The sequence below is a fragment of the Cupressus sempervirens genome, chromosome 6, assembly GCF_028749045.1.
Source record: "Cupressus sempervirens isolate cs-2001-9-10 chromosome 6, ASM2874904v1, whole genome shotgun sequence".
NCBI lineage: Eukaryota > Viridiplantae > Streptophyta > Pinopsida > Cupressales > Cupressaceae > Cupressus > Cupressus sempervirens.
Window position 1 is genome coordinate 114,391,544 of NC_143123.1, and position 20,751 is coordinate 114,412,294.

Here is a 20,751-nt window from a genome sequence, read left to right on the forward strand (position 1 = left end):
GACGATCGTTCCGAGGACTCCTAGACCTAGGTCTATGCTCTTGTTCTGTCTGATGCACTTTAGGTTGTTCTTGAATAGGAGGTAAACGTTATAGAATAGTTTGCATCATCTATCTCAGATTAACCTCATCAGACTCAGCTTGGTCCTCTCTACGACTCTCTTCCTGCTGCCTACTATAGTGCTCTTCCCTGCTCTCTACACGAGCTGATCCCTCATGGGAAGACTCATGGGCACTGATAGCTCTGCCATGACCACAGCCTCTTCCACAGCCTCTACCATGGCCTTTAACAGAAGACCTAGTCCCAGATACCATCCTACAACAGTACAAAGTACTATTAAAATCAAAAGATGCATGTTTGCAATAGACTAAATTTAATTCTATGTTTAGGTTTAAGTAAAATTTCCAATTTTGAAAACTAAGTGTTGAAGTATGAAAAATATTCAAGTAATAGTTTAGGTTCTATTTCAGTTCACCTAGTTTCAAGTTGAAGAGATACACTTTATAGTTCAAAATTCTAGTTGTTCCAAAATACCCAGAGCTCCCAATGTAGAAACTCGGGCTCTGATACCAAATATAACGCCCTGCCAAGGGATCCAAATAATTAACCTAGAGTTTCACTAAGTTTGGTAACATTTTTTTTTTGTTTAACACAAAAGTAAATACCATACATAACTTATTCACAATAACGGAAGCAATAGCAATGACCATCTGAAAGTAAACATAACATACATAACAGATTACATTCTTTAAAGATCCCTTAATGTTGAATTACATACAAGAATCCATTTAGTACAACATCTACATGAAATAATAATGACAAGTCCAATGTTTAAACATTACATTTCCAAATGCTCAATCATCCTCTGTACATGTCACAGGGTATGACAAGCTCAAAGAATATACATATGTAGAATAAGGTACATCATCCTATTCCAATCCATGATACATCAAAGTAGAGATAATCACATGATACATCATCATAGAAGACATATACATCCATCATAAAGATCAAACAAAATAAACTAAGTGCATGGTTCCTCTTGACTATTAATATCATCATTAGACCATCGTGGCCTCTAGCCATCCCTTCGTGCGTAACATCCCAAATCATCGAAGAGATCATCGGTATTAACATAGTAGGAATGTCACTCCTAACATATAAAACTTCCTATGTAGAAAGTAATCTAACATGAAAATATAAGCATAAGATAACATCATCTAACATATGCTAATCATCAATGAAAGGATACATATCCACCATCACGAAGGATGCATTAGCCACGATGTCTCAATGAATCTCAAATGATAAGAGTACTACCACCTAACCACGTGGTACCTAAGTGGTCCACTCCCACTGTGTTGAGGAGATAATCTCAAGTCCCAAATAGGTTATCCATAACACATAGCACAAATCTCTATAAGTCCAAGAATCTTAAAGGTATAGTAACTCAAGGTTCCAATCACAAAACTGACATCTACTTCCTAGAGGCACACAATGACATGTAGGAACCTACTATGCAAGAGGGAAAGTTTCATCACATTTATCATGTACAAGTTACCCTGACAGTTAGCTAAACTCCATGGGTCCATACTGATCTCATGCGGCCACTAGTATCCTCTCATACTAACAAGGCATACTATGGAATGCAAGGTCCCAACCATGCGTTCTCACTACTCCCATCCTAGCCTGTACAAGAACTCAAGGCATGGGCGAGAAAAAAACACTTATCTTTTTAGGTTCATTCAGTTAGTATTAGGTGTGAATGTTATCACTTATTAATCCAACTTACAATGAGTTACCCTGGCAGCCTCTTAGGGCCCCGACCCCCATTACAAGACACTTCCCGTCACTACATGCAGATATCCTACCCTAACGCTCATGGACTCATAAATCTCAAAATTACAAAAGATAATCCATAAAATCATCAAATATGCATAAAAGCATCAAATCTCCATGTGCTAACATCCATAGAAAATCATGAACACAACAGCTCTCTATTGGCAACTGAAGTATCACTGATAATCAAAGTATCTAATGGTTCTCAATAGCCAAAATATATTTCAAATCATACTCATCGAAGACTCCAAAATGGTTGAGTCAAACATGTCACATCATGATATCATCAAGAATAAATCCACATTACAGTCTTATCATGGCGACCAGAAAATAACTAAGGATAACTGATCGATGACCAAAATAATGGTTAAGTCAAGTGTCTCATACATAAGAATCTGAACTATAACAATTAGTATTCACATCCAATACATAGAGCATTCCATCACATAACCATGGTTGGGTTTATAAAGATCGAGATTAAAACATCATCATGACATCACAATCAAAAAAACCCCCAAGCCTCTGGTAGACGTCCTATAACTGGTCAACACTAGTCAACCCAAAACCCAAAAAAATAGCATAAAGAATACACAATGCAAACACATGTTTTGGTTTTGCTAAGTTTTCAATTTTGAATTCAAATGCAAAATTCTTGGTTTACGTTTCCCAAACTATATCAAGTGGAGAAATTTCATGTTTTACCTAACCCATGTATTTGTTTGATAGATAAAAAAGTTTCTCCATTAGAATCAATTTTCTAATTGATCTAATAATATTTTATTCATATAAAATTTGTTTGAATAATGACATTTCCATTGAACAAAATTTGCATATATCAAAACTTATATCACGTTCTAATAATTAACCTTAATTAACTAAATTAAGTTAATTATTATTATATCCTCATAATTATTAATCATATTATTTTAATCTTTTATCTTTACAAAATGATCCATCTATATAAATCATTTTAAATAAAATAATTATTTATAACTATTATACATATACTTATATACATATACATACATACATACATACATACATACATACATACATACATACATACATACATACATACATACATATATATATATATATATATATATATATATATTAATATCAATTGCTAATAACTTTTTTTAAAATTATATAATAAAATTGATCACAATTTATAACCAAAGTCGAAAGCAATTGATATATTTGAATCGCCGTCGATGACATGCGATCATACCCGTCACGGGTACCCTGCGACCACTGCCATATGGCAGTTCTTTTGTCATGGGTACATTGCAGTGTAGGTACCCTGCAACCCGCCAATATAAATATCGGTGGACAGATAAAGGTGGGGGGTACATACTCGCCTAGACATATTTATTTATTTATTTAAACGTCTTTTTAAAACGCTTTTTGCAAAGATAAATCGCAATGCGATTTCTTAATAAAATATAACTTTTTTAATAAAACTTTTCCCCATTGATGCGGTTCGAAATTGAATAATAAAATGCCCTTGTTCAATATATATATGTATGTATGTATATATATATATATATATATATATATATATATATATATATATATATATATATATATATATGTATGTATGTATTTGTATATATGCATTTGCAGACTTTAATAAAGTTTTACAACATATATTTATAAATTTTTTCTGTATGCAAATTTGACCAATATAAACATGTATATACACAGTTTATTAAAAACCTCTAATTTTCAGAATTCCACCATAGACTTTTGATCTCCAAAATTTCCAATAATTAATTTTAATGGGTTTGACTATGAATTTCAACCCTAGCCCCATTTTCCTTTTTGATCTATGCATATAAAATTCTCAAATAAATTTATATGCCCAAATTGAAAATGCATACAATAAAAATATGAAATTTCTCAGAAGACATATGGAAGACACGAAGAAGACAGGGAAAGCAAGATGCAGAAATAGCATAAGTAAAATCACAAGAATCTACCCGGATTCTGATGCTAAATCGCTCTTCCTCAAAAAACCCACAGAGCAACCTCCCTTCTTCAGAACTCTTGAATCCTCCAATGCTCCAATTGCACTCCAAACGCTATGTCTAAGCTTCTAGGGATGCCTGAATATAAAGAGCTCTTAGGAAACCTCTAGACTGCTTCTAGAAACAGCTGGAAGGTGTCACCAACTAAGCATGCATCTTTTCCAACCTTCAAGATGAGCCATAGGGTTGTAGACACCATGTGCTTAATTGATGCACTAACCCCCGTGTTGTTGACACATGAGAAATAGAAAAGTGCGTTAATTCCCATGCAAGCTTATAAATCCAATTACTTTTTAAATAATTTCTATTTAAATTTTATAACTTTCATTTTGATTTTGATAACTTTTATTATTATTATTTTATTTATTACTTTATTATTATTTTATTATTCTTATTAATTTTAATTTTCTAATTTTCTTTTATTTAATTCTTTTTCCTCAATAAATAGACCTCCAAGATAAAATATGAAAACCTCTCATAGAGCAAATCACTCAAAATCAGTCTAAATGGTTAAAAATCATGAAATATGTCATCCGACACATTCGGTGGGTATTCAACTCTAATACTTGTTCTAACTCACTAGGACAAATGGTTTTAGGGTTTGGAATTTGGACTTGAGAATTTATCTCCCTTCTCTTATCATTGAGATAGTATAATAGGGTACGCTCATCCTGGCAATTCAGGAAAGTCGATACTCGGTACCTGCAACCTGCAAAAAAACCATGCATGTACATACAATATATAATGCTAAGCTAAACAGACAATGGAAAGAAGTGGTGCATCGTGTAGATCCCGACTAAGCAGGTACTACGACTCTCTTCCATAACTACATCAGAAACGCCATACAATAAGAAAACACACACACCGTGCACATGCAAGTATGGGGTAAGTATCCATAATAAAACACATGAGATAATAATCCATCTCACTAATCATCATTAATAACTGAAAACAATATAATGATCATCATGTATCCATGAAATGTAAAATCTAAATGATCACATCATATAACCATTGAATCCATAACATAATGTATGATAATAATAGCAACAATAAGTCTAAAAAAGATGTGAACGAGGGTAGGCACTACAATGACTAAACTTCACCTTTAATCTTGACCGTTGATTGAAATCGATCTCAATCGTTGATGAATTCATGAAAAGTCTATATAAGAGACCCTCATCTCTTCATTTTGAAAGGTTGAATGAGAATTTGCATCGAATTGTTGCTAGAATTCATACTCACATTTGCTCATATTCATATACGCAAAGATCAAGTTTGACCAAAAGTTGACCAAATTTAACCACAGTTGACTTGAGTTAACTAGTTTCAAAAAGAATTTTGAAATAATTAAACAAAATTATTTAATTAAATGAAGTACTTACATCTAATTAATTAAACAAATTTAATTAAATGAAAAGCCATTCTTAATTAATTAAATGAAGTTATTTATTTAAATTATAAAAGTGTCTCTAATTAATTAAAGATTATTTAATTAAATAGAAAAAGTAATTATGAGATCATATTTCATTTTATTAAATTAAATATCTCAACAAAATCTCTCTTCCATTCAAAAAGAGAAATTTCCAGTTCACTATTGATCAAAAATGAGTTAAATCAGTTAACTCCTTTTTCTACTCAAATTGAATCAGTTAACTCCTTATTTTACTCAAATTAAATATGTTAACTCTCTTTAATTTGGAAATCTTCCTTTATTGACATAAATTCACCTTTAATCCAGACTATTGATTGAAATCGATCTCAACCGTTGATGAATTCCATGAAAGCCTATTTAAGAGACCCTCATCTCTTCATTTTGAAAGGTTGAATGAGAATTTGCATCGAATTGTTGCTGGAATTGATACTCACATTTGCTCATATTTGCATACGCAAAGATCAAGTTTGACCAGAAGTTGACCAAATTTAACCACGGTTGACTATAATTGACTAGTTTCAAAAATAATTTTGAAATAATTAAACAAAATTATTTAATTAAATGGAGTACTTACTTCTAATTAATTAAACAAAGTTATTTAATTAAATGAGAAGCCATTCCCAATTAATTAAATGAAGTTATTTAATTAAATAAGAAAAGTGTCTCTAATTAATTAAAGATTATTTAATTAAATAGAAAAAGTAATTATGAGAGCATATCTCATTTTATTAAATTAAATATCTCAACAAAATCTCTCTTTAGTTCAAAAAGGGAAATTTCTAGTTCACTATTAATAAAAAATGAGTTAAATGAGTTAACTCCTTTATTTACTCAAATTCAATCAGTTAACTCTTTATTTTACTCAAATTAAATTTGTTAACTCCCTTTAATTTGGAAATGTCCCTTTACGACTGAAGTTCACCTTTTATCTTGACCGTTGATTGAAATCGATCTCAACCATTGATGAATTCTAGGAAAGTCTATTTAAGAGACCCTCATCTCTTCATTTTGAAAGGTTGAATGAGAATTCACATCGAATTGTTGTTGGAATTCATACTCACATTTGCTCATATTCACGTACGCAAAGATCAAGTTTGACCAAAAGTTGACCGGATTTAACCATGATTGACTTGAGCTGACTAGTTTCAAAAAAAAATTTGAAATAATTAAACGAAATTATTTAATTAAATGGAGTACTTACTTCTAATTAATTAAAAAAAGTTATTTAATTAAATGAGAGGCCATTCCTAATTAATTAAATGAAGTTATTTAATTAAATAAGAAAATGTCTCTAATTAATTAAAGATTACTTAATTAAATAGAAAAAGTAATTATGAGAGCATATCTCATTTTATTAAATTAAATATCTCAACAACATCTCTCTTCAATTCAAAAAGGGAAATTTTCAGTTCACTATTGATCAAAAATGCGTTAAATCAGTTAACTCCTTTGTCTACTCAAATTAAATCAGTTAACTCCTTATCTTACTCAAATTAAATCTGTTAACACCCTTTAATTTGGAAATCTCCCTTTATGACTGAACTTAACCTTTAATCCTGACCATTAATTGAAATCGATCTCAACCGTTGATGAATTCCAAGAAAGTCTATTTAAAAGACCTTAATCTCTTCATTTTCAAAGGTTGAATGAGAATTTGGATTGAATTGTTGCTGGAATTCATACTCACATTTGCTCATATTCACATACGCAAAGATCAAGTTTGACCAAAAGTTGACCAAATTTAACCACGATTGACTTGAGTTGACTAGTTTTGAAAAGAATTTTGAAATAATTAAATGAAATTATTTAATTAAATAGAGTACTTACTTCTAATGAATTAATCAAAGTTATTTAATTAAATGAGAAGCCATTCCCAATTAATTAAATGAAGTTATTTAATTAAATAAGAAAAGTGTCTCTAATTAATTAACGATTATTTAATTAAATATAAAATGTAATTATGAGAACATATCTCATTTTATTAAATTAAATATCTCACCAAAATCTCTCTTCAGTTCAAAAAGTGAAATTTCCAATTCACTATTGATAAAAAATGAGTTAAATAAGTTAACTCCTTTTTCTACTCAAATTGTATCAGTTAACTCCTTATTTTACTCAAATTAAATCTGTTAACTCCCTTTTATTTGGAAATCTCTCTTTATGACTGAACTTCACCTTTTATCCTGACCGTTGATTGAAATCGATCTCAACCGTTGATGAATTCCTGGAAAGTCTATTTAAGAGACCCTCATCTCTTCATTTTGAAAGGTTGAATGAGAATTTACATCGAACTGTTGCTGGAATTCATACTCACATTTGCTCATATTCACATACGCAAAGATCAAGTTTGACAAAAAGTTGACAGGATTTAACGACAGTTGACTTGAGTTGACTAGTTTCGAAAAGAATTTTGAAATAATTAAATAAATTTTTTTAATTAAATGGAGTACTTACTTGTAATATTTTTTTTTTCTTAAGAAAATGCGTCTGGTAAACTTTTTTAACATGACCGATAGCTCTGGTGCAACACACCCACTGGTACCACGGGGACAGGGGAGACTAGGACTCGTGACCAACCCCTTGCAATAGGGAATATTTAGCCAACCGAGCTAGGGCCCCCGCCCAAGTACTTACTTCTAATTAATTAAACAAAGTTATTTAATTAAATGAGAAGCCATTCCCAATTAATTAAATGAAGTTATTTAATTAAATAAGAAAAGTGTCTCTACTCAAATTGAATCAATTAACTCCTTGTTTTACTCAAATTAAATCTGTTAACTCCCTTTAATTTTGAAATCTCCCTTTATGACTAAACTTCACCTTTTATCCTGACCGTTGATTGAAATTGAGCTCAATCGTTGATGAATTCTAGGAAAGTCTATTTAAGAGACCCTCATCTCTTCATTTTGAAAGGTTGAATGAGAATTTGCAACCAATTGTTGCATGAATTCATACTCACATTTGCGCATATTCACATACACAAAGATCAATTTTGACCAAAAGTTGACCGGATTTAACCACGGTTGACTTGAGCTGACTAGTTTTGAAATTTTTTTTGAAATAATTAAGGAAAATTATTTAATTAAATAGAGTACTTACTTCTAATTAATTAAAAAAATTTATTTAATTAAATGAGAAGCCATTCCTAGTTAATTAAATGAAGTTATTTAATTAAATAAGAAAAGTGTCTCTAATTAATTAAAGATTATTTAATTAAATAAAAATAGTAATTATGAGAGCATATCTCATTTTATTAAATTAAATATGTGAACAAAATCTCTCTTCAGTTCAAAAAGGGAAATTTTCAGTTCACTATTGATAAAAAAATGAGTTAAATCAATTAACTCCTTTTTCTACTGAAATTGAATCAGTTAACTCCTTATTTTACTCAAATTAAATCTGTTAACTCCCTTTAATTTGAAAATCTCCCTTTATGACTCTGTAAGGTCCCTCCTTGCATGTACTTGTTAAATATGAATTTGTCTATTAAATCTGTTGTAGGAGATTACAATGGATATGGAGTAATGTTGTATGTTTTAGATTTCCTAATGAAAATTAAGATCAACAGATACATCCATGCTTTAATACTTAAAGACTGGAGAACTACTATGTTATCTCGACTGTTTAAACATTAATTTGCACTAAAAATAATACAAACTGTTTCACTTAATGATGATGTTATTGATTTTTTTACCTAAATGATTAGGATTCTATGCATTTAGATAGTGCAATATTCACTATTGGTAATGTTATGATGTTTAGGTATATGCATGCCTAACAATGATTATTCTCGTATTTAATATGAATTAATGAATAAGTTATATGTCATATTGATGATGTAATTTTTGATTATTAAATGTGAGTAGAAATTAATTAAATAGTTAAGTAATTGAAGCATTATGTTCTGAGTTCGCCCCGATCCATCGTAGCATAGTGATACATTACTATTATTTTGATACTCATGACTCGAGATGTCGAGACATTATCAGATACTTGAACATATCATATTATTTCATGTTGTGTGATGTTATTTTCAAATATTTAATGTTTGTCATTTAAGATTTTAGGTATATGTATGTTGATGAATTAAGTAAAATGTAGGATTAGCACATTGATTTTGGAATCTTTATGGTTAAGGATATAAGTAGGATGCAAGAAACCCTAATTGATTTATGTTTCAATTTATGTGAATTTATTATATGTATACATACATATGTACATGTGATTTTTGGGACTACTGATGTGTTCAATGAGTGTGCAGATACTTAGCCGAGAAACCCTATGGAGGAACATAACTGATCTCTTTGTGCTAATTTTGGAAACTTTGTTGTTCGTAATTCACATATTGTTTTGTGAGATATATGTATGTATCTTCTTTGTTCAGTGAATGTTAACGTTCGTAATTATGTTCTTTTAGTGTCGCTTGACACTCGTAAATTGTTTATGTGCTTCAGTATGCTATTTAGGGTTAGTTGTTTACCCTTTGGACCCTAGTTGGTTTAGGTGGTGTCAGTTTGCTAATTGGGTTCTTAATCGAGTTTAGTCATCCCTAATCCAAACTAGTGATGAATCTGCTTTGTTAGAGTTGTTAGTTGGTCCTAATTATTTCCTAGCCTTTGTTTGGCTCTAAACCTATTCCTAATTCTTTAAAACATGGAATAATTATACCCAAAGGGTATGGGTATGGGTTAGGGGTCTTTTCCAACCCCTAAGCCCCTTTTTTTGACTTTTGAGGCCACTCAAAAAGTCTCTTTTTGCTTTTGTGTGAAAATTGACTATGGCTACCATGAGTTTCATTACCCCACCTCTACTTAGTGTTTAACCATGGTGTGGGTTGAGTTAGGAGCTTCTAGATTTTCTAGTGGGTGGACATAGTTATTGCCCCTTTTGGTGGTTGAGTTTGAGGCTTATTTAGAGACCCTTCTTAGACTTGTGGAGGTGGTTACCCAATCTCTACATTTAGAGAGAAGTTCTTGAAGATTGAAGCAAGGAGAAGGAAACTCTACTCAAACTTGTTCATTGCCATTACCTCTTTGTAAAGGTTGGAATCCTCATCTCCCTTGTTCACTTTCCATGTTTGTTTCATGTTTATGCTACCTTGTTGTTGTTCCATTGTTTGTATGTTTGTGGGTATGTTGGGAAGCTTTGCAAACCATGTTATTTTGATGATTTCCTTTTTGTTTATGTTGAAATTTTTGAAATTTTCTTGCATGGGTGTTTTGGTATTACTCACCCTTGGATAGGGCAGAAGTGACCAATTTTGGGAAAGGTCTATTTAGTTGGACTCCAACCAGTGTAGAGTCTCTTCTCAGGATGAGAAGAGGGAGAAAGGGTAGGGTGTTATGGGCCCCTACTTGTCATCTCAAACCTTGTATGATTATGGTATGTTGAAATGGAAGAATGGAAGTTCTTAGTTTATAGCCTCGATTGGGCATCTGTTCGGTGTTGTGCTTGACTTCTCCTATTTGGAAGAATCCACCTTTCCCCAGTTTTGATTCATTGTGAATCCTATTGTGTAAACCATGTATGAATATGCATGTTTGTTTTGTTCTTGGTCATGCTTGTGGTCACCTGATCAGATCTTGTTCTCTCCATGGTTCTTAGTAATGTGTTGCAAAAATTAATATGGAACCCTTGATAAGGGACATGATGGAAATGTATATTGATTGTTGAAATTCAATTGCATTCGGGTTTAGAATCCTATGTAGAAATGTATTTTTAAAACTTTGTTGAAGTGGCAATGAAGCCGGGTTTTCTTACTGGTTCTTTCCCAGCGGAGCCTTTGAACCAGGTAGTTTTAATAGAAAAAAAAAAAAAAAAAGATTGAGTAATATGCTTGCATTGAGTCTTATAGTTTTGTTTTCAGTTTTGTGTATGTAATTTTCAAAAAAATAGATGTGATGGTATTACCTTACTACACATTTTTATGATTGGTAATCAAATTCGTTTAAATTTGATTAATCAGATAACATGTTGATATATATATGCTTACCTATGAAATTTTAAGTTTTAAAATATGTTAAGAAAATTTGCATTTGAGTTGTGTTTAAATTTTATAATTATACATGTGCGTGAGGAAGTTTAATGAATTTATTTGAATACTTGTTTATTACATTTAATCCTATTATCACTCTTAAATATTAAAACATAACTTGTTGGTGTTTTTGGGCATGACATTTTGGTATCAAAGCCTAGTTTTGTGACACTTGGGAAATAATGGGTCCATGTTAAGTGTGGACATATAAATTTTACTATACGAAGCAGAGATTTCCCCTTGCAAAAAATTTAATAAGAAAATGTATTCCTCCTAAATTGTGACACTGATAATTAAACTAAGTCAAGAAAATTTAATGTTACTATTGGTATTAATTGGTACTCTCATGTTTATCAGGAAGCATAACACTCTTATTTGAATACTCAAGCTTTACATTAAACCCCTCCTTGTTATAAACCAAAATTAGAACAAAAAAAAATATATATATATATATATATATATATATATATATATATATATATATATATATATATATATATATATATATATATATATATATATATATATATATATATATATATATATATATATATATATATATATATATATATATATATATATACTTCCCTTGCCATGAAAAATATATTTTGCATTGAAAAATTAACACATAAAAAATAAAGGGTGGGGGGCTTGAGAAAATTTGTTCATCTTTGAGGAAAATAGTTCTGCCTTTTGTATGGGGAAAGGATTAATCCCCTCTCTTGAACAGAGAATCCTAAAAGATTCTCTAAATATCTCTTTAGATATAATACATATTTCAAAAAAAAAAGAAGAAGAGAAAACTATCTATATATATATATATATATATATATATATATATATATATATATATATATATATATTCTAATATCTATCCTAAATATCCTAAGTTTTACCTAACAAACTTTAATCAATTACTACCCTCTATCCTAAGTCTGCACCTACACCCCCCTTTCTTACACTCATCTCCATGTTTTCCAGCGCATGGAAAATCCCCATATCTTTGCTCATTAATACACCCCTTGGACACCAAGTTGGACTTTGGAGGGAAGGGGAGTAAAGGTTTTCAAAAAAGTAATAAATGTCTTAAATTCTCAAACCTTGGCCACCTTGAAAAGACAACGCCCTTCCTAATGTTTTCCTTGGTAGGCGTCCAAGGTAGGAGAAGAAGTCAACGCATGGGCTACTTGGGCAGTGTGCAAACAAAACTTGGTTGTCCACAATGAGCATGTTGAAAAGCTAGAGAAAATATTTTTAAAATTTTTTTGAAGGCAATAGTAATGTTGAGAATGATTTCCAATGCATATGCACGTGAGCAATCAGATGGAGTGGCATTTGGAAAGCCAAAAGCATTTCATATTTCCCACGCCTCTCAGGGAAACTTCAACAACCTCCTTGACTTGTGAGTAATACATAAGATATATTTGTGTATTATTTTAATCATTAGCATTGTTAGACACATGAGAAACACAAGGCTGAAAATTCAAGGCTGGGACTTGGCAGTTGCAATATAATAGCAGTGATCAAAAGTAGTAAACATTAAGCATTAAACATTCAGCTTGTAAAAAAAAAAAAAAAACCTAGGATATTGGATATTTGGATTTCCAATTTGAAGGGAGAGCAGAGTTTGATGGAAATAATTCCAGAAAAAAAATCATTAAATCTATGGGATGATGAGTTTGTGCAATCTATGGAAGCACCATACTATCTATGGGCATATGAATAACGTGAGCGTGTTGACACACTGGTTAAACAAGTCAAAAATCTTGTTCAAAGAGATGCACATCAGTGGAGGTAGAGATGGTGATCTAATCCATTGCCTTCAAATAGTTGATGCATTGCAATGTCTGGGAATACATCGATATTTTCAGGCTGAAATAAAAGCGGCTCTTGATTTCATTTACGGTTGTTGGGACACAAGTGTGAGGATAGAATCTCAATTATCTAACTTCTAAGAATCAATTATTTTGTTCTTGGGTTAATATAGTCTTCATTTCTGAATACTTTCTTTATGATTACAGTGGTATCGCATTTTTTTTTGTTGCAAAATTTAAATGGTTTCATAATCTTATGTGTTAAATACTTTTAGAGTTTTGATTACTAGAACTTTAACATGTGATGACCCGATAGACCAATTTTGATTCATTGATTTTGTGATTGAACAAATGCATTCAAATGTTTACAAGAATGGAATTTATGGAAAAAAAAAATATATCTAATGGGAAGAACTGTACCTAGTCAGAAAGGTCACGGAAGAAACAAAGGTTGTACATCATCTTTTCATAGTCATGTTTCTTAACAAGTTTAACATAATCTTTTGGTTTTTATACTGTTTTAGTAACTAATGACCTCAAGTATTCCCATTCCATATGAATTTGGATCTGAATTAAAATTTTGATTTAACAAGGGACTTTAACCCTTCATTTCTCCCTTCATGCGTACCTACCTAGCCATGAATTACTGGCCTTGGGACACGTATAGCCCTTCCCACTTGGCCATTGCACCTGGTTGGTGGAGTGGGGGAACGACATCAGTTTTTGATGGGATGGGCCACCTTGAGCCCCTTCCCATCCTCCTCGCACTTCCCTTATGCATCCCTCGGACAGCGTGGAGATCAATCGCCCACGTGAGTACGGTGGGTAGTCAGGTTGAGGGTAGGTTAGGCTTGCGATGTAGGATGGGAGTCATAGATGGGAGTAGGGATAGGTTTGGGGTTAGTAAGAAGTGATTCAAAATTAGTTAGTTTTCTCATTTATTTAATATTTTAGTTAAAGTTTTATTTGTAGTTTTAGTTTTTAGTTAGTATTAGTTTTAAGTAATTTTCTTATGTTTTTTTTTAAAAATGTTAGTAAATTTAATTAATAGAACTTAGTTAGTATTAGTATTTTGTTTATGTTAGAATTTATTGGTTAAATGTAGTTTAGTGTTAGTTTTATATTATAAAGTTTAATTTTATTTTATTGTTTTTGTAATTGTTATATAGTTAGTAAAGTTTAGTTAGTAGGAGCTTAGATGCTAAGTATTCTAGTTAGTAGATAATAATTATGTGTTTAAATTTAGTATATTTTAAATGTTATATAGTTAGTGTTACTTTATTTTAATAAATTTTAAATTAGAAATAGAATATGTATCTATAGTTTGATGTTAGAGGGTGGAAAGTTAGGTTAGTTTTATCACTTGTATAAATTTGTAGTTTAAACTGTGTTACTTAGTTTATATAATTTTAAAATAATTAGCTTAATTAAGTTAAACTTTAAGTGCTTGAATAAATGACTAAAATTCAAATTAGTATGTGATAATGTAGACTAGGTGTGTGTTACAATATGATAGACGTTAAATAATGTAATTGTAATATAAAAGAAAATTGTCTAAGAATATTCAGATTGAAGGGTTAGAAAGGTAAATTGTTAGAATGATAAGGTAAGTTATTTTGAAGATATGTTAATTTATAATTTTTGTTTTATAAGTTTATATTTGGAGTTTTGTATTATAATTAGTGTTAATAAGAATAACATTCTATTTCAAATATTGAAATTTTTGGACCAGTTATAACCCTACAATATAGAGTAAGTAAAGACCCGATGAGGTCATCAACCTTACACAAACTAAAGGTTCAGGTATCAGAGTTAAGCAATAAGTGGATTTTAAGCCACGAGGTATGATAAGACCAATAATGATGACCTATATCATTAGCAAGGAGATTTTTGTAAGAATGAATGAGTAAACATTGGCAAAATCCTAATAATGATTCTATAACTATCTAGTTGTAAACCTACAACCTAAGGATGAAATCATAAGTCATCCATGACTAGGAGACATGGAATATGGAATTATAGATAAGAACAATACCATTTAGTACATTATTAGATGATAATTAGAACTTGTGTAAATCTTGGAATAACACGGACAGTGATGTTTATGTGTATACAAGATCCCTACAATGTATTGAGGAGACCTAAGGTTCTTCATTTTCCTCAGTGACCCTGGTATGGCCGCATTATGTTAGTAACATTGTAAATCTTGTAAGTAATTAGATTTATTTCCTTATATGTCTGATTTCAGATTTTAGTATTTTAATGTTCTTCCTTTCTGCCAACAATGTGATGTGGGGCTGTTTAGCCAACTTTGTTATTGATGATTCTATTTTGCCTCTAGGTCATGTCTTCAGTTCTTGATTTAAATTTTACTATTGTGGCCACTCTTTATTTTCTTTTATTTTAAGACTTTTGCATTGGATGTTTCATCCTTGATGTTGAATTTAAATTTTGAGGCACTTTCTTGTGAATTTTATTGGCAAAGTGACATATGATGAGCCTACCAAAGGGATTCTTGACAATCACGTCGATGCACAACATTAGGTTATGGGGTTATTAGTGAGAGTATTCATGCCCCACCCTCTCCCAAGACTTTGAGAATAGGACTAATATTATCCATTGATTGTTATGAGTAATGATATTGCACCCCAACATAAATTTGGTTAGGGTTACAAGTTAACCGAATGGACTTCTAGATGGGCAGGTGCATGGGTAGTGATGGACTTGTTGAGTATTCTTTCAAGAAACAATACATCATGAAAACTCATAAAGGAAAGTATTTCACATTAAATAAAGGGACAAGTTGCTTATTATGAAACCTCATTTGAGGGAGACTCATACGGTTATTACCCCGATGAGTGGGTATGTGGGGTTCATAACATCTTATGATATTATTATTGTTAGAGAATCTCTAAGTATCGCATACTAGATTAGAATGTTGTTTCTATGTGTCTTATATGTTTGAAAGAGTGTTTCACCCTGGAAAATGTAACCACGTCAAAGTTTTGGATTGAACTTCTCTTTTAACAATGGTAATCAGACAAACATGTTATCATCCCTGAGTATGTATATAAATTATCAACCATTAATTTCACACAAGTAAATCTTGGAATAAGTATAGACAAGGTCTAGCATAGAAAGAATATTTTTAGTTGTGTGACTTCCAGGAGGAAGTCAAAGGCTAGTGGGGAAGGATGTAAGGTCCCTCCTTGCATGTACTTGTTAAATATGAATTTGTCTATTAAATTTGTTATAGGAGATTAGAATGGATATGGAGTAATGTTGTATGTTTTAGATTTCCTAATGAAAATTAAGATCAACAGATACATCCATGCTTTAATACTTAAAGACTGGAGAACTACTATGTTATCTCGACTGTTTAAACATTAATTTGCACTAACAATAATACAAGGTGTTTCACTTAATGATGATGTTATTGATTTTTTTACCTGAATGATTAGGATTCTATGCATTTAAATAGTGCAATATTCACTATTGGTAATGTTATGATGTTTAGGTATATGCATGCCTAACAATGATTATTCTCGTATTTAATATGAATTAATGAATAAGTTATATGTCATATTGATGATGTAATTTTTGATGATTAAATGTGAGTATAAAAGAATTAAATAGTTAAGCAATTGAAGCATTATGTTCTGAGTTTGCCCCGATCCATCGTAGCATAGTGATACATTACTATTATTTTGATACTCACGACTCGAGATGTCGAGACATTATCAGATACTTGAACATATCATATTATTTCATGTTGTGTGATGTTATTTTCAAATATTTAATGTTCGTCATTTAAGATTTTAGGTATATGTATGTTGATGAATTAAGTAAAATGTAGGATTAACACATTGATTTTGGAATCTTTATGGTTAAGGATATAAGTAGGATGCAAGAAACCCTAATTGATGTATGTTTCAATTTATGTGAATTTATGATATGTATACATACATATGTACATGTGATTTTTGGGACTACTGATGTGTGCAATGAATGTGCAGATATTTAGCCGAAAAACCCTATGGAGGAACATAACTGATCTCTTTGTGCTAATTTTGGAAACTTTGTTGTTCGTAATTCACGTATTGTTTTGTGAGATATATGTATGTATCTTCTTTGTTCAGTGAATGTTAATGTTCGTAATTATGTTCTTTTAGTGTCGCTTGACACTCGTAAATTGTTTATGTGCTTCAGTATGCTATTTAAGGTTAGTTGTTTACCCTTTGGACCTTAGTTGGTTTAGTTGGTGTAAGTTTGCTAATTGGGTTCTTAATCGAGTTTAGTCATCCCTAATCCAAATTAGTGTTGAATCTGCTTTGTTAGAGTTGTTAGTTGGTCCTAATTATTTTCTATCCTTTGTTTGGATCTAAGCCTATTCCTAAGTCTTTAAAACATGGAGTAATTATACCCAAAGGGTATGGGTATGGGTTAGGGGTCTTTTCCAACCCCTAAGCCCCTTTTTTTGACTTTTGAGGCCACTCAAAAAGTCTCTTTTTGCTTTTATGCGAAAATTGACTATGGCTACCATGAGTTCCATTACCCCACCTCTACTTAGTGTTTAACCATGGTGTGGGTTGAGTTAGGAGCTTCTAAATTTTCTAGTGGGTGGACATAGTTATTGCCCCTTTTGGTGGTTGAGTTTGAGGCTTATTTAGAGACCCTTCTTAGACTTGTGGAGGTGGTTACCCAATCTCTACATTTAGAGAGAAGTTCTTGAAGATTGAATCAAGGAGAAGGAAACTCTACTCAAAATTGTTCATTGCCATTACCTCTTTGTAAAGGTTGGAATCCTCATCTCCCTTGTTCAGTTTCCATGTTTGTTTCATGTTTATGCTACCTTGTTGTTGTTTCATTGTTTGTATGTTTGTGGGTATGTTGGGAAGCTTTGCAAACCATGTTATTTTGATGATTTCCTTTTTGTTTATGTTGAAATTTTTGAGATTTTCTTGCATGGGTGTTTTGGTATTACTCACCCTTGGATAGGGCAGAAGTGACCAATTTTGGGAAAGGTCTATTTAGTTGGACTCCAACCAGTGTAGAGTCTCTTCTCAGGATGAGAAGGGGGAGAAAGGGTAGGGTGTTATGGGCCCCTACCTGTCATCTCAAACCTTGTATGATTATGGTATATTGAAATGGAAGAACAGAAGTTCTTGGTTTATAGCCTCGATTGGGCATCTGTTTGGTGTTGTGCTTGACTTCTCCCATTTGGAAGAATCCACCTTTCCCCAGTTTTGATTCATTGTGAATCCTATTGTGTAAACCATGTATGAATATGCATGTTTGAGTTGTTCTTGGTCATGCTTGTGGTCACCTGATCAGATCTTGTTCTCTCCACGGTTCTTAGTAATGTGTTGCAGAAAGTAATATGGAACCCTTGATAAGGGCCATGATGGAAATGTATATTGATTGTTGAAATTCAATTACATTCAGGTTTAGAATCCTGTGTAGAAATGTATTTTTAAACCTTTGTTGAAGTGGCAACGAAGCCAGGTTTTCTTACTGGTTCTTTCTCGGCAGAGCCTTTGAACCAGGTAGTTTTAATAGAAAAAAAAAAAAACAAGATTGAGTAATATGCTTGCATTGAGTCTTATAGCTTTGTTTTCAGTTTTGCGTATGTAATTTAAAAAAAAATAGATGTGATGGTATTACCTTACTACACATTTTTATGATTGGTAATCACATTCATTTAAATTTGATTAATCAGATAACATGTTGATATATACATGCTTAGCTATGAAATTTTAAGTTTTAAAATATTTTAAGAAAATTTGCATTTGAGTTGTGTTTAAATTTTATAATTATACATGTGCATGAGGAAGTTTAATGAATTTATTTGAATACTTGTTTATTGCATTTAATCCTATTATCACTCTTAAATATTAAAACATAACTTGTTGGTGTTTTTGGGCATGACAAACTAAACTTCACCTTTAATCCTGACCGTTAATTGAAATCGATCTCAACCATTGATGAATTCATGGAAAGTCTATTTAAGAGACCCTCATATCTTTATTTTGAAAGGTTGAATGAGAATTTGCATCGAATTGTTGCTGAAATTACTACTCACATTTGCTCATATTCACATACACAAAGATCAAGTTTGACCAAAAGTTGACCAAATTTAACCACGGTTGACTTGAGCTGACTAGTTTTGAAAAGAATTTTGAAATAATTAAAAAAAATTATTTAATTAAATGGAGTACTTACTTCTAATTAATTAAAGAAAGTTATTTAATTAAATGAGAAGCCATTCCTAAGTAATTAAATGAGGTTATTTAATTAAATAAAAAAATTGTCTCTAATTAATTAAAGATTATTTAATTAAATAGAAAAAGTAATTATGAGAGCATTTCTCATTTTATTAAATTAAATATCTGAACAAAATCTCTCTTCAGTTCAAAAAGGAAAATTTCCAGTTCACTATTGATAAAAAATGAGTTAAATCAGTTAACTCCTTTTTCTTCTCAAATTGAATCAATTAACTCCTTGTTTTACTCAAATTAAATCTGTTAACTCCCTTTAATTTGGAAATCTCCCTTTATGACTAAACTTCACCTTTAATCCTAACCGTTGATTGAAATCGATCTCAACCGTTGATGAATTCCAAAAAAGTCTATTTAAGAGACCCTCATCTCTTCATTTTGAAAGGTTGAATGAGAATTTGCATCGAATTGTTGCTGAAATTCATACTCACATTTGCTCATATTCAAATACGCAAAGATCAAGTTTGACCAAAGGTTGACCAAATTTAACCACGGTTGACTTGAGTTGACTAGTTTTGAATTTTTTTTTGAAATAATTAAATGAAATTATGTAATTAAATGGAGTACTTACTTCTAATTAATTAAACAAAGTTATTTAATTCAATGAGAAGCCATTCTTAATTAATTAAATGAAGTTATTTAATTAAATAAGAAAAGTGTCTCTAATTAATTAAAGATTATTTAATTAAATAGAAAAAGTAATAATGAGATCATGTCTCATTTTATTAAATTAATTATATCAACAAAATCTATCTTCTGTTCAAAAAGGCAAATTTCCAATTCACTATTGATCAAAAATGAGTTAAATCAGTTAACTCCTTTTTCTACTTAAATTGAATCAGTTAACTCCTTATTTTACTCAAATTAAACCTGTTAACTCTCTTTAATTTGGAAATCTCCCTTTATGACTGCACTTCACCTTTAATATTGACCATTGATTGAAATTGATCTCAACCGTTGATGAATTCCAGGAAAGTCTATTTAAGAGACCCTCATCTCTTCATTTTGAAAGGTTGAATGAGAATTTGCATCGAATTGTTGCTGGAATTCATACTCACATTTTCTCATATTCACATACGCAAAGATCAAGTTTGACCTAAAGTTGACCAAATTTAACCACAATTGACTTGAGCTAACAAGTTTCGAAAAGAATTTTGAAATAATTAAACGAAATTATTTAATTAAATGGAGTACTTACTTCTAATTAATTAAACAAAGTTATTTCATTAAATGAGAAGCCATTCTTAATTAATTAAATGAAGTTATTTAATTAAATAAGAAAAGTGTCTCTATCTAATTAAAGCTTATTTAATTAAATAGAA